At 36.3% G+C, this 22,950-nt stretch overlaps 1 protein-coding gene and 1 long non-coding RNA gene across 2 annotated transcripts in view; one reads left to right on the forward strand and one right to left on the reverse strand.

Moving 5' to 3' along the window:
- Positions 1-22,950, forward strand: part of LOC120224241 (dual 3',5'-cyclic-AMP and -GMP phosphodiesterase 11A) — a 217,510-nt gene that overhangs the window by 107,210 nt on the left and 87,350 nt on the right. The window lies entirely within an intron of this gene.
- On the reverse strand, positions 4,100-13,779 carry LOC120224243. The gene is made up of 3 exons (XR_005526503.1): positions 13,724-13,779; positions 7,045-7,117; positions 4,100-4,221 (listed from the first exon to the last, which is right to left on the reverse strand). It is a non-coding gene; the product is annotated as an uncharacterized LOC120224243 (long non-coding RNA).

The following is a 22,950-nucleotide window of genomic DNA, read 5'->3' on the forward strand; positions in this document are numbered from 1 at the left end:
GGAAGCAGCCCAAGTGTCCATCAGTAGATGAATAGGTAAAGATGTGGTATATATATTCAATGGAGTATTACTTAGCAATAAAACAGAATGAAATCTTGCCATTTGTAAAATTTGGATAGAACTAGAGAGTGTAATGCTAGGGGAATTAAGTCAGTCAAAGAAAGAGCAATACCATTTGATTTCACTCATATGTGGAACTTAAAAAAACAAAACAAATGAACAAAGAAAAGAAGAGACAAAGACAACAGGCTTGAACTATAGAAAACAAACTGATAGTTGCCAGAGGAAAAGGAGAAGGAGGGATGGGTGAAATAGGTGAAGGAGATTTAGAGTACACTTATCATGATGAGCACTGAGTAATGTATAGAATTATTGAATCATTATATTGTACACCTGAAATTAATATAACACTGTATATTAATTATCTTTAATTAACAAATAAAAATTAAAAAACATAAAAATACTATTATCATACTAAAAATTAACTATTCATTTGCCTCAGAAAGTTTTTACCATTTCATTAATTTGTTCAAAATAAGATCCACATATTATGATTAGCTGATATGTCTTTAAATATTTCTCAAGTATAGATTCCCTATCCATTTCTTTTTTCCTCTTGCAATTTTTTTGCTGATGTGATGGCTAAGGTGACCAACTTGTCCTGGTTTGCCCATAACTTTCCCTGTGTTAGCACTGAAAATCTCATGTTCTGGGTAGTCCCTCAGACTGCCAGCTGGGAATATTTATTTTACAAAGTTCCCCACCATATGCATTTAACTGATTGTATCCCCATGACAACATGTTCCTCTGTCCTCTCTATTTTTGTGAACTGGTAGTCTAGTGTCTTGGTTAAATTCAGCTTCAGCCTTCCTGCCTTCCTGCCTGCCTGCCTGCCTGCCTTCCTGCCTTCCTTCCTTCCTTCCTTCCTTCCTTGGAAAGATTGCTCTTTTGGTTATAGTGTTGAACATTTATATCAGAAGGTACATAATGTCTGGTTCTCTATCTTTTGTGATGTTAGCAGTTGTTGATAAACAGTGTCTAGATTAGCAAAATCTTTAAAATTCCTTCCCATCTCCTATTTCTTCCCCTGTTACAGACGCTCCTGGTTGCATAGTGTCTTAAGCTCAGACACATCAAAAGTTTCGCAGGCTGAATGCCTCAAAAGATAGAAATTTATTTTCTCACAGTTTTGGAGGCTAGAAGTCTGACATTAAGATGGTGACAGGTTGTTTATTCTGAGGTTGCTTTCCTTGATGTGTAAATGACCATCTTCTTCCTGCATCTCCATATGGTCTTCCCTTTCTATTCATCTCTGTCCTCATCTTCTTCTAAGGACAACAGTCCTTGAATTAGAGCCCACCCATTGACTTCATTTTATGTTAATTACCTCTTAAAGACTAAATATGTTTACTTTCTCAGGTATTGGAGGTTAAGACATCAACGTACAAGTTTTGGGGAAACAAAATTTAGCCCATAACACATACCAAATCCTATTTATTTCTCTTTGTCCTTTCTAACTAACAGTAATTCCCCTCTATGCCTGACGACCATAAGTTTCAGGGAAAGGAAGCCTCATCCTGAGCACAGGAGGGTGAATTATGATTGATCGAAGCCATATGTTGGTCCTATTTTTCTTGTCAGGGAATGATTTTAGCATGGTTATAACATGCCATTCTGGCAGTGAGATGGGGGAGAGACAGCTGGGAATCTTCTGAAAAGGGTTTTCCTCGCTGATTAAAAAAATGACACATGAGAAGAAACAGAGTTTCTTCTACTGAAACATGGGGAAAGCAGGAGGAACTGGCTGGTTGACAAAACATTTAAATTGACATGGAGGGCAGAGCACAAGGCTGGAAGTCCTGGAAGAGACTGGAATCTGAGTTCATCGACTCTGCTTCCTTGCTCTGGAATTTCTATGTATGATGATAAATCTTCCCTTGGCTTAAAGGGCACTTTTAGCTTGGATTTCTGTTCCTGTTTTTGCAGGTATTCTCAGTGCCATGTCTCCTGAATTCTGTCTCCCACACATTCAACAACTCCAAACCCAGCTTGTATTACTCTTCCCACCTTCCCCCCAAACTTTCTTTTCCCTTTCTTTTCATCCTAATAGTGATGTTTTTTTTTTTTTCCCCTTTCCACTCTAAATTTTCCAACCTCTCCAGTTACTCCTTCTCTTCTATTTTCCTCTATGGTTATAGGCTAAAGAAAAAGACTATTGTAAGGACACAAGTCTAAACCAAACTGACTCCATGACAGGCTTTAAGTTTCCCCTCTAAACTAGCAGGCCTAAGTTTCAGCTTCCCTGAAACTATCAGGCAGTTACACATTGCCCAAGGCAGGAGAAACCACTCTTGCAACACCCAATCAGGAAAGGCCAGCAACCACCCTCCACATTACTAAGGGAGAGGCCTATAGATAGAAACTATAGATAGGACCCTGTTACCTAATGTTAAAGTTAACCCGTTAGTCGCTGAACAAGACCCTAGGCTCGCTCTATGATTGGTTGAATTTAAAGGTACTCTAAACGTTGTAATTGATCCCGCCAAAAGTAACGAATACTCTAGACAATATGTATGGTTAAACCCGCTGTTAATGATGTTGAATAATTGTGATTGGATCACTGTTCCCATGCCACAACTTCTGTAACTCCCCCGTCACAAACCCCATAAAAACCCTACTCTGCCTTTGTTGGGGGCTAACAGCACGGATCCACTGCGCTGGTAAAGTCTGTGAGCCCGAGCTCGAGCCCGTAATAAAGCCCTTTGCCTTTGCATGTGTGACTCGGTCTCCCGGTGGTCTCTGGTCGTTCAGGATACTGCGATCTGGGTATAACACTATGAATGCTAACAATTCGTAATTGTTGACTGTCTTCACATATGTACTTTTCTCATTTTCATTGCACCTAGTGATAATGCTAAAGTCCTTTGGGTGGTTGGGGTGCTTTTAGAAAAAAATCTATACTACTCTATTTCCTGTATGCACCCCTTTTACCGCGGGAGAGGTGAATCTGCTTCCTGTCTGGGCTGTACAGGATCTTCTCTTCATCTTGGAGCTCAAGGCAAAGTTAAAGTGTTACTTTTGCTTGCTCCATTACAGCTTTTTGGAAAGTAGAGGTGGAAAGCAATAGTAGATCCTTTGTATGTAAATTTTATAAGAGCCGCACCTTGCCAATGAAACTTTTGCTTTATTATTAGATTTCTGTGTTTAATCAATTTTTTGTCTTTTATGTTTCTTTCAGGGTTGACATATATAACCAAGTGCATAAGAGGTAGGGTGACCATATAACTTATCATCCAAATTGGGACACTTTTGCAAATCAAAGGAAGAGGGTCCACAGACATGAGCAAGATCTCCCAGGCTACCTATGATGTACATTCCCTCCAATTAGAGTGCTGTGAAGACATTCACAGCTTCCCTATGTATATGTAAAGAGATTCCTCACAAGTAGTTTAGGGACCTGAAAATTAGCTCTTGAGGTCTCCAGCAGTCCAAACTCTCAGAAACTTGCAGCTTCTAGGAATATCAGAGTGGTGTTCAAAATACAAAAGAATCTAAGAAATGTATTTCTTAATTTAAAAACCCTGGGGATAAATAAATAAATTTCCAATCCAAGGCACTTTTCAAATATTCTCCAATCCATGAGAGGGTGTTTGAGATGGAGCCACTTTAGGAAGATGTTCTTCTCAGCATGTTTCCACAGTAGGGGAGATCTGTGAGCAGGAGAGAAGTGATTAAGGAGTGAGTTACAAAATGCTTTGTTTAAATTGTACCAAGGGCACAGAGATGGCTTTCTGCTCCTGGCTTCAAACCACAGAAGTGGAGTGACAGTTTTTTGTTTTTTTTTTCTAGAAACTGAACAAAAAATAGATCCAGGTGTCACTAGCAGAATGTGAAATGACAGGCTGTGGCTCTGACATTGTCACACAAATGCCAAAATACAACCCAACTGAAAATAGACCGGGCTTAGAAAACATTAACAGTTTGTTCTGGGAGAGCAAGGGAAAAACAACTGGTAAAAGAATATTCTTTATTATGGGTCAAGACTTACTAATATTTTTCAAACTTCAGTCTGCCTAGGAAAATATGTACTTGCCTTTTTTCTGTCAAAACCTCACACTCCTCAAATGACATCCCATCCATCTTTTTCTGTGGTTCCCAATGATAGTAGGTTAAGATCCATACATGGATATCTACAGAAGAAACTGAATTGCTCAAAGCATGCTAGGAGAAAATAAAGGAAAATATGTGAAGGTAAGACAACATATGGACAAGTATTTTACATTCTAAGACACAAAACGGAGCAGATTGATAGCTAATTAGGTATTTAGTCTTTCTGACATCTGCTTGAGATTAAGGAGGTAGGACTGAGAGCCTTTTTACTCCTCTAAGCCAATGTTAATAGTCTTACTAAATGTCACATTTCTGGTAGGTGTTATACTCAGGGCCAGAACTCAAACCCAAATCCTCTGGCTTTACATCTCCAGCTCATTCCATCAGCATAACCCTGAACAGCTGCCCCCCACTCCCCTGACCCCACAACAGATCTGCCTCTGGTTGCTCTTCTCCTGGGGGTCTCAGGACCCAGCCTCAGGCTAGTAGGGGATGAGGCAGGGGCCCTGCCTTGAGTGTGGAAAGCGTGGAGGAGCAGTTGGTTCATGAGATCTCTGGGTACAGCCTGTTGAATTGTTGTCCCATGCCTGTGAATACATGCAACCTTGTACTTGCCATCGGCTCAGATGCCAGTCCAAGGTGATCCATTTTGGTGATACCAAAAGCAAAAACATTACCTTGAAAATATGATACCTAGATCAATACAGTAAAACAGTCCCTCACAGTACCATTCATTCACTACCGCCAAGCTACTCTGGTTTTCTGAACCTGATCAAATTTGTAGCTGTTCTAGCCAGTGATTGCCAACAACAATAGGGACTCCCAACTCCTAGCTGCCTAAGAAATAAGTAGTGGTCGTAAGAGTTGGGGCAATGGGAAGTGGTAAAAAGCGCAATCCATGAATAACTTAAATAATGCAGAAAGACTCACAGAGACAACATGCTTAATTAACCAGAACAAGTCTACACAGATTAAGCAAAACAGGTTTTAAAATGTCTTTTGGTGAGAGTTTTATCAATATTTTTATCAGAAGGCCTGATTCGCACTTAAATATGTATCTGATGAATAAGACAATGAGAAACATTTTTATTAATAATAGCAATTTTAGAGAAAGATGAAGATTTTAGCAGATAGTACCCATCATCTGGGTAAAAATATCTGAGTAAAAAATAACTAAAGGTCTTCCTGATGGGGAAGAGCATGGGAGTCAATTAGCCCATGGCGAAGAAGCCACAGTGCAGGGCTGTCTTTGATGTTCAGGTTCTGGAACTTTTTCAGTTAAGTTTCACAGACCAATTAAGAATCCAGTCCTCTGTGGATCCTTACAAGGTCCCAGTTGGTTTATGGATCCTCCTTGAGATTTAGGTCAAGCAATCAGAGGAACCAACATTTGTGTTTTATTCAGTCTTCCCAAAATGATTCTGGGCTTTGCATTGGCCAATGTGCATGTAGAAGCTTCCCTATGAATACTTGTGGAATGAGATTTCCTACCCTTTCTACTCTTCTTTGCATCTCCTTTCCAGATAGAGAACGGGTTGGGCCCCAGAGTTTGGTAGTTATTCAGTATTCTACCTTTAACTTGATTGCCGCTTCTGCCTTTGACCTGGGCTTCCCTAGGACAGGTACTGGGACTTGTGCCAAGACTAATTTTTTTGTCTTTCCTGATCTGGTTTTAGTTTATTGACTACTCACCCAGGTATTGGATATGGCTATTGATTACCTGCAAGGTAGGCATTGTGCAGCTAATACAAGCTTGCGCACCTGCTTGGGTGCAAGCCTTTCACTTTATAAGCATATATGAGCTGTCTACTGCATGCACTGAGGAACTTATTCAAACAGTAAATTTGCCTCTAATACATCTCAAATTTATCAGAAAAATTAGCTTCAGAAACACTAGTCATTTTATGTCTAGCAGCACAAATATATAATAATTTTGTGAGATAGCTATTGAATTGAACATAATTAATTGATCGATTTAAACCTCAAAGAATAAGCCTCAAATTGAGCAAAGAGAAATCTAAACTATTAACTGCCAAGCCACATACATCGACTGACAAAGTGAACAACCCACTCTTATTCTATCAAACTTGTAAATGGTGATTCATTCCTATTTCTTGTCAAGGAGTCTATTTTGTTGATTATAATCATATTTATCCTAGAACTTTGGTTTATTAAGTAAATAACTTGTACAAAAGTGGGATTATTGTTCAAATAGCAATTATCTATTTACAAATCTATCGCTGTCTTTAGTTTCCCACATAAAAGCAAGCTGGAGGAAAAGGAACACTGTACACTGTGATTTCTGTGCTGAGAGTTTGATGGGAGATGGCGGGAAGCTTTATAAAATTCTAAAGGGAATTTATTCAACTACAAAATTAACTCTCCTGACACCCCCAGATCCACCCACATACAACCTCCTGAAGTAATTTAATTGAGATTAAATGTAAAAGAAACACAAGAACATCAAGCATATGTATGTTAAAATAAAGAGAAAGCACGCCACAGAAGCTGCTCATAGGAATTATGAACTGAAACAAGAGTCTTGTCCTTGAACAGATGAAGCTTCAAGTTCATCCTAGCAGGCTTTAAAATACTGATGCCATCTTTGAAATACAACTCCAAGATAAGGTTATTTAAAGTATAGCAGTCTTCATTTCTCAAGGTTAATGCAGTTACTAAATATCCATTTTGTTTTGATCTTATTGACCTCTAATCAGTGTTCCTGAACATCTTGTCCAGCAAATCAAGAGTCTCAGTGAATTAAAGAATGGTCTTTTCAAATATGGTCTCCAAACTGCGGAGTATGCAGTCCCCATGGAGGATGAGCAGGAAAGGCAGGGTAGGGAGCTAAGACGTGTGGGCTGGGACCACCGCTCTTGGGGAGAGGATGGAGAAGACGGATGGGCCATGAGAACCCAGGTTGGTGACACTTACTGAGAGCAGTTGGGTCACCTTAGTCTTCCCCACATCCAATGGTCAGATTTCCTTGAAAATGCCAACAAGTCTCCTGAAGAAAAAAAGGATTTCATTTTGCTGCAGGCTGGTTTTTGTTGTTGTTGTTGTTGTTGTTGTTGTTGTTGTTTTTTAAATACTATTCATCCCTCCACATTGACCTAAGGAAACACAGCTTAGATTTTCAGTGTTCTCCTATGCTTTTATTTTGAGAAACATAAAAGTTGACAACATAACTTTAAAATTATTTCTAGATTATTCTGTTATTTGGAACAAAGTTAATTCTTTGGTTCAGTCAGGATCAGAACTTATACAGGAACTGAAGATATTGAGCCTATATTATAATTTTCTACAATTTATTCTTAGAATCACAGAACTTAAAATCTCGACATTCTGTCAAGTGATTGTCATGTGGCTTTGTAAGTATTCATTAGATGAGATTTACTAAATGGTATCTCCTTTATCTTATGTTCCTTTAAAAAATTAGTCAACTTTAGTTTTAAGAGCAGTTTTCCATTCACAGCAAAACTGAGTAGAAAGTACAAGGAGTTCTCACATCCCCCTGTCCCCACACATGCATTATCCCCATTATCAACACTCGGCACCCAAATGGTACATTTGTTACAACTGATAAACATAACTTGGCACATCATTTCACCTAGAGTCTATAGTTTACTTTAGGGTTCACTCTTGGTGTCATAAATTCTATGGATTTTGACAAATGTACAATGGCATGTTTCCACCACTGTAGTATTACACAGAATTGTTTCACTGCCCTGAAAATCCCCCATGCTCCATCTGTCCATCCCTGCCTCTCCCAACTGCTAGCAACCACTGATCTTTTTACTGTTCCCATAGTTTCACCTTTTCTAGAATGCCATGCAGTTGAAATCATACAATAAATGGCCTTTTAGAATGGCTACTTTTACCTAACAATATGCACATAAAAGTTCCTCCATGTCTTTTCATGGCCTGACAGCTCATTTCTTTTTATCACTAAATAAAATTCCACTGTCTGAATGTACCACAGTTTGCTTATCCATTCATTTTTTGAAGTGCATCTTGGTTGCTTCCAAGTTTTGGCAGTTACGAATAAAGCTGCCATAAACGTCCATGTTAAAGTTTTTGTTTGGACATGTTTTCATTTAATCTGAGCAGATACCAAAGAGTGTAATTGCTGGATCATATGGTAAGAGTTCTTATATTCTTTTAAAACCCACTGTAATAATGTATGATGAACCTGGTATTATAGCGTTTTAAATCATAACTCCAGATCTTTAAGTTATTCCTTTAATTTAAGAAATTAGTTACTATTAGTATTTCTCTTTCAAAGGTGGAGAGACTAATGCAAAGATTGAAATACTTAAATAGTTATTTTATTGTCCCATTTTTATGAATAATCTGATGTATTATCAGTAAAGGACTTATTAGAATATGGGAAATGTGGTTTTCTAGAGGCCCTCTGTCTAACATGTAACTTTCAATGTTTTTTTTAAAGATTTCATTTTTTTTTCAGGATCTTTATTTTATTTTTTATTTTTTTATTTTTATTTTGTTTTTTTACAAATAGTTTATTGTCAAATTAGTTTCCACATAACAGCCAGTGCATTTTTAAGTAATCTCTACACCCAGTGTGGAGCTTGACCCCACAGCCCCAAGATCAAGAGTTGCATGCTTTACCAACTGAGCCAGCCAGGTGTCCCTTAATGCTTTAATAAAAGCCACTTACTAGCCATCTATAGAGCAATTTCATCTTTGACAGTGTGAACCAACAGTCTGGTATTCTGGAGGATTTTGTTCTCATCTATAATCTCAATGGTTAAAAGACATGTTTTCATCCTCTTCACATTCTCACAGAAAAAAAAATCTGCTGAAGATTAGGTATTTAAGAAATATTTGCTAATTTGACTTAAGTATCAGAAGTGGCAGGTTATTCATTAAGGCTAAATTTTCTAATATGGATATAAATAACCAAGAAAGAAAAAACTTTTCAAATGCAAAGGATGGCCTGGAACGTTCCATTAGCTATCATGGCAGTGCCTTTTTAAAGATTAATAACAGGAAGGGAAATATTGTCTGGCTTCATATTTCATAGGTGTGGATCAGGGACAGTTGTATGAGGGTCAGTAGAAGATCGGAGTGAGATATGTAAATGTTGGGGCTAGAGTGTTAATGGCCAGGAGTACCTGGACCTGGTGGCATTAGGTGCAGGAGAGTACATGATCAGATCTGGAGAATTATTGGTGGCAGAGAGAAGGGAAACGTCAGTGGAGGGACATGAACCCACGAAGAGATTTTCCTGGTGATGCAGGTAAAAGTTGATTAGGACTTGCAGAGTTGGAGTAAAAAAAAAAAATACCAAAAGGTTCCAGTCCTATATGTCTTCATAGTGGGCAGGAGTTCTGAGTAGAAAGGTCCAAAAAGATGAGGACAGGTAGACTGAGTAGAGGAAAAAACTCTAAAGGAGAACTAATAAATAATGAATAAGATGTTATCCCTATTACATTATGGACTTCAAAAAATCAATAATAAGCTGTGGAATACTCTGAAGTTGTCAGCTCCTCTTTGGAATATTTCTGAGGGCCACTACTTTTCTTCAAACTGCTCAAACATCAATAGCTGGAACTTGGTCTTTCTCCTTTTTCATGGACAGCATACTTTACTGTGTAAAGTTATTCACTCTCAGTACCTTAATTTCCTACTTGCTTATTGGGGTTGTAGTCACTGAATTATAATGCAAACACTGAGGAGATATTAAATTACATATCAATGAATCAAAGTGTTGCTCTTACTGAAGCCTTAAATTGATTCTCTTAGGTATACAGTCTACTTCTTAGACCATAAGAGTGTTTCTAACAGGAATATATGAAGCTAATATTTTGCTACAAACTTTTCCCTAAAGTATCATGAAACCAAGAAGAAAAGAATGTTTGAGTTCCTTTTAACTTTTAAAAAATATTTAGTAGAAGTACAGAAGATAAATCAAGCATTCTTTTTCCCCCCTAGAAAATGAAAAAGATACTCTGAAGTTAGCTTGAAGCTATTTATTAATGCTGTGTTCGATATGTAGGCAAAATGAAATTAGTGCTATGTAACATATAATTCACACAAATAATGCTTCCAGTGATAGGAATGATTTGTTTGTTTTGGTTTCTATTATCTCCATTAATTTTGTAAATTGATATAGACTCAGAAAGAATTTTTGCTGTTCTATGATTTTGCTCATAGGTGGAATTTAGGAAACAAAACAGATGAACATATGGGAAGAGGGGAAGAAAAGAGTGAGAGAGAGAGAGAAGCAAACCATAAGAGACTTTTTTTTTCTTCTTTTTTTCTTAATATTTTTATTTATTTCTAGGAGAGAGAGAGAGAGAGAGAGAGAGAGAGCGTGAGCAGGGGAGGGTCAGAGAGAGCGGGAGACACAGAATCTGAAATAGGCTCCAGAATAGGCTCCAGGCTCTGAGCTGGCAGTCAGCACAGAACCCGACGCGGGTCTCAAACCCACGAACCGCGAGATCATGACCTAAGCGAAAGTCTGACGCTTAACCGACTAAGCCACCCAGGCGCCCCTGTAAGAGACTCTTAAATACATAGAACAGACTGAGAGTTGATAGAGGGAGGTGGGTGAATGATGTGCTAAATGGGTGATGGGCATTAAGGAGGGCACTTGTTGTAATGAGCCCTGGGTGTTACATGTAAGTGATAAATCACTAAATTCTACTCCTGAAACCAATATTATACTATATGTTAACTAACTAGAACTTAAAAATTTGAAAAAAAAAAAAGAATTTTTGCTGCCCCCCTATTCTTTCTTAAAGCAAGAAAAGTTGGTATGACCTAAAAGTTGATTCTTCATCCCCTCCAACACACTTTGCTCCCCTCCCCCAAGCTTCCTGCTTGTTGTATGTCATGAGAAGAGTGGCATTCAAACCTCTCTTGGTAACGAAATGTACCTAAAAGGAGGCTTGATAGCAGATGGAATATGAAGAAACACATTAAACCATAAAGAAACATATATATGTGTTTGTATGTATACTTACATCAAATCATGAATTATTTTTTGAGAAAATTTTATATCATACTTTGTGCCCTGTTTCAGAGGAATAGGGAAGTGAATAAAATATTAACTGGCATAAAGGGATTCACTCTCTGTGGATTTGACATTGGATCTTATAAATTCCTTGAGCTGACAGCCACGTCTAGCTCTCATGGTCATTGGGTAAGCATTAGAGCAGTCATGAAATCAATCTTACTTGGTAGAGTAGGTCTGCTAGATATATTTGTAAGGAAAATTTCTTCCCTTTAAGACCAAAACAAATAGCATTATTGCTTTTAGCTCAGACAGAACTCTACTTGGTAGTTAGCATTTCTGTAGTATCTGCCTGCCCAGGCTCCGATTTGATTGTTGTCTTGATGCGTATAAATATATGCATATAGATATAAATCCAAACATATAGATATAAATGTTATATTTATATTATAAAATATATATGTTATATATATATTATATATATTATATATATAGATATATTAACATATAGATACAAATCCAAAATACAACTTGGGTTCATACGTGATCATGTTATAGCAGACTTTAGTAAGTGAAGACAAGAATTTAAACCAATGGCCCATTTTCTGAACTTTTCTTTTAAAGGAAGAGGAAAGAAAAAGAAGAGGGAGGGAAATCTAGTTTTCTTCTTTAAGGAAACACAAGTTGTGTTTTATTTTGGTCACTTGTGAAATAATGAATTACACTTTAGGGTAAAGCAGATCTCCATTTCTTGTCCTGGTTAATGTATGTATTTATGTATGACATTTTCTATATATTGTATACATTCTTCTACAGACTGTGTTATTTATTAAGTCATTCTTTTATTTTTTAATATACATCTCCTAGTGCATAACACATATGTTATGCTAGATATTATGCCAGATGTTCAAAAACATCAACACAATTTTTTTTTTAAAACCTAGAAATATTTTTAAGGGCAGATTTCAAATTTTATGAAATTTCAAATAAATGATATAGCACTGAGAATTCTGTCTGAAAGGAAGGTTAATGATAATTTCCCCAAGAATTTTATAAACTACTTGTGTACGCTTACTGAGTCCTCAACATTTTGGTAGCAGGACCTTGATTTTCCCCTAGAGAGCTGCCCTATTCTTAGTCCTTATTTCCACTCCAAGCTCAGTGATAGGCATATGGCTCAGGTCCCGCCTATCAAATGATTAGTTTTCTTTGGTCTCCAGGATTGGTTCAATGATGATCACGTAATCCAGTTTGGTAAATGAAGGCCAGGCTCAGTATTTTTGTGCAAACTGTCAGGGAAAGGACGCTCTCCCTATACTGCTCAAATTTCATCTAGAATAATGGTCTAGAGTTACTATGCTGCTTGAGAATGAAGCCCACATGAAGGAGAACAGAGACAGTAGCATTTTATGACCATTTTATGACCATTTATGAGGGTTATTTCAGCACCTGCTGCAGCTAGTTTTACCCCTGTACTTTTTATTACATGAGCAGATACATTTCTTATTTCTGCTTATGCCAAATCAGTTGGGACTGTGTTCACTTGTAACAGAGTTGAAGATATGCTGTGGAAACATATATTGAGGTCCCACCTTGAATCTAGGCTCTATACCAAGTGGCAGAAGGACACAAAGCCATTTTCTCTGCTCTCAAGCAATTCATTATCTATTATAGATATTGGTACAAATGAACTACAATGTAGGACTGCTATATTAGTGGTATGTACAGACCTATAAAAACATGATGGAGTACTGATTGTTTGGAAAGAGTGGCAGAAAATGGTAGAGCAAAAGGAAAGGTCCAGGAAGATTTCATCCAGATGATATTTGATCTGGGTCTTGTGAAATAAGTAGAGTTTAACACATGGACAGAATGGGCAAAAGCATTCTAGAATGAGGGAATAATAATGGAAAAGGGCAAAGTATAAAACTTTGTTATGCATAGGAATGAGTAATCTACTGTGGCTGACATACAAGAAATATGGAAGATAAGTCTAGAAAAAATGTGTTGGGGCCAGATTGTGAAGGGTTCTGAATGCCACATCCTCTAGGCAGTAGGAAGACATGGAAAAGCCATGAGGGTAGCTTGGATTGGGGTGGAGGTGAGAGAGTAGGAAGTGATGGAATGATGAAGGGAAACAGACAGTGTTAAGAGAGAACTAACAGGCAAAATCAATAAGACTTGGTAATGTGTTGGGTATAGAAAATAACACCTGGGCTTTTGTATTCAACCCTTGTTTGAAAGGTGTTACGTTTTCTAGGATACCACATTCCTCTCAGAAGAGAAATAAGTTGTCAAGGGTGGTCAGTTGTGAGTTCTATCTTGGATAAGGCATTTGACGTGTTTTTGAGATAATCTAAGTGAAAATGTTGAGTTAACAGTTGGATCTAGGACTCAAAGGAAATTCTGGAGTAGAAGTACAAGTCTGAAGTTCATAGGGATGCAAACAGTAATTTAACCTGGTGTTGCAGATAAGATTTTCTAGAAAGAAGTGAGTGGGATAGGAAGTCCCAGGATCAGGCCTTGAAATATGACAAGTAAGGGTCAGATGGGAAAAAAATTGCAAAAGGAAATGAGAAGGAACAAAGTCTTCTAAGGGTAGCAAATATAAAATGTTTTCATACTACTCACTTGAGACAACTTTCTTTTTCCATTCCAGCTTCCTATCTGTCACACTTCCCCGTTTGTCAAGTGTTGCTAGAGGGGCCACATTTTTGGGACCTAGGGAAGAAGTCAAGTTGAGGATGCATTTAGTTTGAGTTTAGTAAGATACGTTATATGGTTTTCAATCCCTTTTGTGAAGAGTTGAGTTGTTGGTAGGCTTATGTTATAAGAATGGCTTCCCTGAATACTCTTTCACCCACTATCCCAACTTACTCAGCATCTTGACACAAAGGTTCAAGGCCAGAGGACACACTATAATATGAATTTGTTCTATAGTATGTGGCCCTAGAAGTATGCTCAGTGGAGGAGAAATAAAGTGTGAAATGTATGGAGCCAGATACTAGGCTATGGAAAATTTTAATCATCAGATATGTAAAATTTGGTTTTCATAGATGCTTAGTGACAACAGAAGTTCTCTCCTGTCAGGAGCGTATGCAATAATGCAGCATCTACAATGATAAATACACCAGGCTTTCTTTCTTTCTTTTTTATTACTGTTAGATGGGAATTATGCAAAATTGAATTGATCAGAATTCCTGCGTTTGTGGGACACAAACCTGTACAGCTTTGCAAATAGGAAATATGTCTCTCGGTGGAGTTAGTTATATTATGCATTTTAACCATCAATGATATAAAACAGATTTTGATTGATCATGCTGGGGCAGACAACTATTTTTCCATATGCATATAGAAAAATAATATTAAAAATTTTAATCACATGCAGAAGCAATCAAAAAACATGCTGTCAAAAATTTAGGAAAATGAATATAAATATTATGCTATTTGGGAGGATGTTGTAATGTTTGTGATATTTGTCAACTTTAAAAAGTTTGTAATATATTATGCTTTCCTCCTTCTAAATATTCATTTTGTAACTAACTTTGTTTTCATAATTTTGCATTTTTTTATTAAAAACTCTCTTCCCAGATGTGTAAGTTTCAGGTCTTACAAAAAGTGAATTTTCTCCTGATTAAACCATGAGCACATTTGCATAAACCTGTCAGATTATTTTTTTAAGATAAGTTTCTAAGAATGGAATTGCAAGGACAAAGGGCCTTTTTAAAAGCTTTTGATATATTTTGCAAAACTGTTCTTCAGAAATGTTATAGTAGTTCACCTCCTTCAAGATATATGCCTATTTCCCACATTAAAATTGGTCCTGGACATTAATTTTAATTGTAATATTGTATCAAATTTATTGATATGCTAGGAAAAACATGATGATTGTTATCTTAATTTCTATTTACTTAATAATTAGTATACTAAATATTTTCATATATTTTTTAGTTGTTTCTGGGGTTTTTAAAGTCATTTTTATGTGTTTTTTTTTCTGATTGTTTTGAGAGAATTTTTTTCCTATTTAGGGTATTCATGATTATCATAAGCATTGCAAATCATTTTTCCCAGTTCAATTTGTCTTCTAGTATCAATTTCTATCTTGAGATATAAATGTTTTCACATGCAAATGAACCAAAATCTCTTATATGATTTCCACATTTGGTGGAAAATTTGCAATTTTATTTTTTAGCCTATCTTTAATCTCTCTGGGATTTTTAAAAAAGATTTTCTAAGTTTTAGTGTTTTCTTTTTTCCAAATGGTGAAATAATTATCCCAATGCGATTTGTTGTAAGCCATTTTTTTTGCATTGATTTTAAATCACCTTCATCAATGCTAATTTGTTATACATACTGGTTCTGGACCTCTGTTCCATTATGTTGTGTGATTATTGTGTCCCTAGTACTACTCTATTTTGGTCATCATAGCTTTACTTACTCCTTATTTCTCTATTCCTTTTAATGCTGATTAGTATTACACTTCATTTGAATTTTAGAATTACCTTTTTTATTTTTTCCAAATTCCAAAGTTATCATTTCTTTTTTCCCTAGAATAAGTTTATGGAGTCATTTAGAGGGATAATTGATCACTTTTTAATATCAGGTACTTTCATTTAGAAATATGACATGTTCCTCCATTTTAAAAATACTTTTTAATATCCTTCTAGCTTATTAAAAAATTCTTAGCCAATAGGTAGTGGATTTTATAATATGACTTTTTAGAATATTGTGATCATATCTTTTCCTTTACAAGTTAATATGAATGTTGGGAATAATTGATTTTGCAATACTGAATCACCAGTTCAATGAACAGAAATTCTTGGTCATGCCCATTTTTTAATATTTGGATAAACTCGATTTCCCACATATAAGTATGTGTATTTGATTTTCTAATGTTTTCATTTAGGATCTTTCTCATCTGTTTTCATAAGGGACTTTTTTCTAGGCTTAATTTTTATACTATTTTATTAAGCTGTGCTATCAGTATTATTGTGCCTTCAAAAAATATTTGAGGGTTTTCCATCTTTCTCTGGATTCGAGTACAGTTTGAACAACATAGAAATTACCTTGATTTTGAAGGTTTGAAAGAATTTGCTTCTGAAACCATTTAGACCTGAATGATTTTATTACAACTCTCATTATTTATTTCTGTGGTGACTGGTTTACTCAAATTTTCTTTCTTATTGATTCAATTTCATTAATTTATATTTTCCTTAAAATGCACAAATTTCCATCAGATTTTCAAAAATATAAGCTTAGGGTTGTGCAAAGAAGTCTGTTATAATTCTTAAAAATTATTTTTCTGTAGCTGTGATTATATTTTCTTTATCACTTCTGATTTAGTTCATTTGTGGGTTTTTTCCTGTGATTAAACTAGCCAGTGATTTATTTGTCTTATTGATTTTCCCTCTAAGAACTGTTTCTGGAGTAATTTATCATTTTTATGGGTTGTTTTCTCATTTATTATTTTCAACTTTTATTTTTATTAATTCCTTCCTTCTGCTTTCTTTGGGCACATATTTTTATTCTTTTTTCTTACTGTGTATGTAATTTAGCCCTTAAAATAAATGTTTGAAAAGAAACAACACCTAAAGCAACTGATGAGACTATACTGCTGACAGACTGAATCTGGGTAGAAAATGAAAAGTGTGGATGGGGCAGTAAAGCATTTTGGCTTTGAAGATAGTTTCCTAGCTTGTTAGCTAGAATGTTCTAAGATACATAAGGAGAAAACTTGCTGAATTACCTCACCTCTTTGGATTTCTACCTTACACTGGTAATACAAGCAAACCTTGGAGATATTATGGGTTTGGTTCCAGACCATTGCAATAAAGCAAATACTGGCATAAAGCAAGCCAAATGAATTTTTTGGTTTCCTGGTGCATATAAAAGTTATGTTTACGCTATACCATAGGCTATTAAATATGCAATAGCATTATGTCTTAAAAAATAATGCACATACCTTAATTAACAAATACTTTATTGCTTAAAATATGTTAACCATCATATGAGCTTTCAGCGAGTCCTAATCTTTTTTCTGGTGGAGGGTCTTGCCTCCATGTTATGGCTGCTGACTAATCAGGGTGCTGGTTGCTGAAGGTTGGGGTGGTTGTGGTGATTTAAAAAATAAGACAACAATGAAGTTTGACACATCAGTTGACTCTTCTTTTCATAATTTCTCTGTAGCATGTGATGCTGTTTGATAGCATTTTACCTGTAGTAGGGCTGATTTTAAAATTTGAGTCAGTTCTCTCAAACCCTGCCACTGCTTTATCAACTAGGTTTATGTAACATTCTATCTAAATTGTTTATTGTCATTTCAACAATCTTCAAAAAAAAAAAAAAAAACAATCTTCATAGCATCTTCGCCAGTAGATTCCATCTCAAGAAACCACTTTCTCCACTCATCCATAAGAAGCAACTCCTTATCCATTCAAGTTTTATGATGAGATTGCAGCAATTCAGTCGCATCTTCAGGCCCCCCTTCTAATTCTCACTCTCATCTATTTCCACCACACCTGAAGCTACTTCCTCCACTGAAGCCCTGAACTCCTTAAAGTCACCAGTGAGGGTTGGAATCAACTTCTTTCAGACTCCTGTTAATGTTAATATTTTTACCTATTCCCATGAACACAGATGTTCTTAACAGAATCTAGAATCGTGAATCCTTTCCAGAAAGTTTTCAGTTTACTTTGCCCAGATCCATCAAAGGAATCACTATCTATGACAGCTTCTAGACTTATGACATATATTTCTTAAATAATAAGATTTGGATGTTGAAATGACTTCTTGATCCATGGGCTGCAGAATGCATGTTGTGTTAGTAGGCATGAAACAACATTAATCTCCTTGTACACCTCTATCAAAGCTTTTGCGTGACCAGGTACACTGCCAATGAGCAATAATATTTTGAAAAGAGTCTTTTTCTCTGAGCAGCAGGTCTCAATAGTGGGCTTAAAATATTCAGTAAACCATGTTGTAAACAAATGTGCTGTCATCCAGGATTTGTTGTTCCACTGATAGAGCACAGACAGAATAGATTTAACATAATTTTAAGGGCCCTAGGACATTTGGAATGATCAGTGAGCAAGCACTGGCTTCAACTTAAAGCCACCAGCTGCATTAGCCCCTAGCAAGAGAGTCAGCCTGTCCCTTGAAGCTTTGAAGCCAGGCATTGACTTCTCCCCTTTAGCTACAAAACTAGCATCTTCCAGTAGAAGCCTGTTTAATCTACATTGAAAATATGCTGCTTTGGTGTAGCCACTTCCATGAATTATCTTAGCTAGATCTTCTGGATAACTTGCTGCAGTTTCTACATCAGCACTTACTGCTTCACCTTGCACTTTTATGTTGTAGAGACCGCTTTTTTCCTTAAGCCTCGTGAACCAACCTCTGCTAGCTTCCAACTTTTCTTCTGCAGTTTCCTCACCTCTCTCAGCCTTCATGGCATAGAGAGTAGGGGCTTGGCTTTGGCTTAAGGGAGACTCGTGGCTGGTTAGATCTTGATCCAGACCACTACATCTTTCTCCATGTCAGCAATAAGGCTGTTTTGCTTTCTTATCATTTGTATGTTCACTGGCCTAGCACTTTTAATTTCCCTCAAGAACCTTTCCTTTGCATTTACAACTTGGCTAAATGTTTGGTGCAGAGAGCCTAGCTTTTGGCCTGTCTCAGCTTCCAACATGCCTTCCCTTACTGAGCTTAACCATTTCTAGCTTTTGGCTTAAAATGAGAGATGTGCAACTCCTCCTTTCACTTGAACACTTAGAGGCCATTGTAGGGTCATTAATTGGCCCGATATCAATAATGTGTCTCAGGGACTAGGGAGGCCCAAGGAGAGGAGAGAGTCCAGGGAGGACTGGCTCATTGGTGAAGCAGTCAGAACACACACATTTACTGATCAAGTTTGTTGTCTTACATGGGCATGGTTTGTGGCCCCAGAACAGTTATAATAATAACATCAAAGATCACTGATCACGGATCACGTATCAAATATAATGAAATGAATGAAAAAATTTGAAATATTGAGAGAATGACCAAAATGTGACACAGAGACATGAAGTGAGCAAATGCCATTGGAAAAATAGTACTGAGAGACATGCTGGATACAGGGTTGCCACAATCTTCTGTTTGTAAAAAAAAAAAAAAAAAAAACCACAATATTTGCAAAGTACAATGAAGTGAGGCACAATAAAATGAGGTGTGCCTGTGAATGATTAGCCTTTCACAAAGTTCTGTTTGTTTTTAGGCGAAACTTTAAGTACAGCCTTCCAGGTTGTCTATTAAGAATGTCTTAAAATTAGTAGATATGAATTCAGTGTTTTAGACACAACTTATGGATTTGATCAAGGCTTTTACATTTATAATATTATCATTTTAGGGTCCTATTACATTAATTAAATATTAATGCTCTAAGCATATTTTTCATAGCCTTCTCTGTTTCTTCTCCACTGGAGAATATTGCTGGAAATTAAAAAATAGTATGGTTTATTATCCATGTCATCGGTGTTGCATTCTGATGATAAATTATTTTTGGAAAATGAAAAAAAGATATATAAGTAGAAGAATCCCCTCTGGGTCTCATGTATTCCTCTGAATAGCAATTTTATACTTCCTCACTAATTTTCCTGAAATTATTACATATCTTCCATAAGCATCTATAAAATACCAAGCCATAGTCTTAAATATTGGAGATACTTTCTGATGAGCTTCTAATGAGATTTTTAAAAAATACTGTATGTAGTGTAAAAATGCTCACACAATAGTAGTTTGAGAAAACAGTTTTCAATATGTATAAGACATTTATAATATTTCTTACATTCTTTAATAGTGACAACAGGGCACATTGGGATAGTCAGTATGTTTAAATTTATGACTTCTCTGGATGGGAAAGCAAAGATTAATGAGTTCTTGAGACATTGTGAGGATGAGAACGTCTTGGCTATCATTATAATAATCTAGAGATAGTGACGAATGAAATTGCTAGGCCACAGAAGCTCAAAGCTTTGAGGATGGAGACCTCAAAGCTACTGAATTGCTGTGCTTAACCAGTATATGGGCAGCAATCAAAGATGGCTTCAAGGGATTGGAACTGGGTGAATAGAACATTAATGATCCATTTGGCACATATAGAGCATTTCAGAAGCTCTCTTTCTTCAGGAGGACAAGGGGATTGAAATGAAAAACTTGGTTTTGGAATGCTGAGTTTGAGGTAGTATTATATAGACTTCCAAGTGGAAATGTCCTCTAGGCAACTCTGATGTAGAGCTAGAGCACAGAGAAAAGGTCAGCACCAGAGAGCCATCTCTGAGAATCATCCCAGAAGTTACTACTGAAGACACAGATAAAAGGAAGAGACTTTGGCACCTGTCTAGTTAATATTGTTGAATTCAGAGTCAAGTTCAATTTAGGACTGGAAATGCTAAACTTGGACTATACGATAGAGGAAGCAAATGTTTTCAGAGCACAACTTGGTGGATTAGGATGAGAAATTCTAAAACCTAAATGTGCAAAATAGTAGAGGGTGGCTGAGAAGACATGTGGTTAGGGACATAGGAGTGTGAATTCAGAGCCAAAGGGAATTAGAGATTGACCAACATTCAAGAGTGAGGCAGGAGGAGCAAATAAACAGAAGGAAGTTTCTTGGCTGCTTAAATATCTGGCCCTACCAATTTTGCTCTTTTTAGATGACTCTTGCTCAAAGGTTAATTCTTGGCCGGCCAACCTGCTTTATTTTGTAGGATGCTTATATTATGGGTATAAATACATTTTTAGAGGGAGATTATAGAAAGAGAAGGCTAGAATGCCAAAGATTGAATCTGGAAATATTAAATTGAATGGGAGTGTCAGAAACACAGAAGGAGAGATATGAGTGTATAGTGTATGGAAGCCCAATATTTAATATCCAGCTAGTGATTAAGTATTAAAGGCTTTTAAAAGGACAAGGACTTAGATTAGTTGGTGGATTTTGTGATCTGTTGATCAGGAGGTAATAGACAGGCTTCTAGTGAGCTATTCTTGTAGACTGCAGCTTGTGACCCATAGATGACCAGAGAGTGAGGACCTGAAGGTAAGCAGATGCAGGTGAAGATGGAAACAGCAATACCAAATGAAAGGGAAAACCTTCCCCTCTGGTGGAGAAGAGAAGATTCAGATACAGGAGATAGAAGAGCCCCAAGATCCCACAGAAATGACACAAATGAAAACCCCTACTAAAGGGCTTACCTCTACAAAAAATACATGCCTTTTTCCTTGAGCCTCGACAAAAGGATACTTACTGTCCTAGTACGCTGATATTGAGCTAGGGCTGAAAATAGATGAGGAAATGTATTGAAATCTTTGATTAATCTTAAAGTTCTCTGAAATCAGAATTGAAACAAATAAAAATTCTAGTTAAGCTTTACACAAAAATAACATGTAATGAACAGACAAAGCACAGACTGGGAGAAAATCTCTGCAAAACATATATATCTGATAAAGGACTGATATCCAATATATATACAGAACTCCTAAAACACAATAAGCCACAAGCCACTTGATTTAAAAATGGCAAAAGATCTGAACAGATAGCTCATCAAAGAAGATACTCATGGCAAATAAATATAGAAAAAGATGCTCAACATCCAGTGTTAAGAGGCAACTGCAAATTTAACCAATGATGAGATATTCTGAAACACCTATTAGAATGTTTAAAAGTCAAGACCCTGACAACTGAAAATGCTGACAAGGATGTGGAGCACCAAGAACTTACATTCACTGCTGGTGGAAATGCGAAATTGTGCAGCCAGGCACTTTAGAAGACAGTTTGGCAGTTTCTTATAAAACTAAAATACTCACCTCATACAATCCAGCAGTCATACTCATGGGTATTAAGCCAGATGAATTGGGAAGTTATGTCCACACAAAAACCAGCACATTACTATTTGTAGCAGCTTTATTCATCATTGCCAAAATGTGAAAGCAACCAAGATGTCCTTCAATAGGTGAATGGTTAAACAAACTGTGGTACATCCATATAATGGAATATTTTCAGTAATAAAAATAAATTAAAAGCTATCAAGTCATGAAAAGACATGAAGTCACTTTAAGTGGATATTGCTAAGTGACAGAAGCCAATCTGAAGACTACATACTGTATGATTCTGACTATATGACATTCTTAAAGAGACAAAACTATGGAATCAATAAAAAAAAAGATCACTGGCTACCAACGGCTTGGGGAGACAGAGAAAGACGAATAGGCAGAACACAGAATTTTGAGGTCAGTGAAATGATTCTGTGTGACACTGTAATGGTAGATACATGTCATTATATGTATTTGTCAAAACCCATAGAATATGCAGCACAGAGTAAAACCTAATGTGGGTTTGGGCCTAATGAGACTATGGACTAGTTAATAATATATCAATATTGGCTCATTAATTGTAACAAATGTACCACACTAATGTAAAATGTTAATACTAGGGAAAACTTGTGTTTTGGGGGGAGGAAAGGAGGTTTATGGGAAATCTCTCTACCTTCCACTCAACTTTTCTGTGATCTAAAGCTGCTCTAAAAAATAAAGTCTATTAATTAAAAAAAAAAAAAAAAGACTGTAAAAAGGAATGAGGGACTGATATATGCAACAACATGAATGAACCTTGAAAACAGTAAGCTAAGTGAAAGCAGACAGAGACACAAAAGGCCACATATTATATGAATCTATTTATAAGAAATGTCTACTACTTTAAGAACCAGGAGTTATAAAACAGAAGGAACTAGATAAATAAGATGGTAAAAGGAAGGATACTGCTACTGACAGGAGGAAATAGTGTGAATGTGTTTCAAATTTAAAGAAAAACTAATGTATTTCTCATCAGA

The sequence above is a fragment of the Hyaena hyaena genome, unplaced genomic scaffold (assembly GCF_003009895.1).
Source record: "Hyaena hyaena isolate Hyena2069 unplaced genomic scaffold, ASM300989v1 scaffold_1137, whole genome shotgun sequence".
NCBI classification, from domain to species: domain Eukaryota; kingdom Metazoa; phylum Chordata; class Mammalia; order Carnivora; family Hyaenidae; genus Hyaena; species Hyaena hyaena.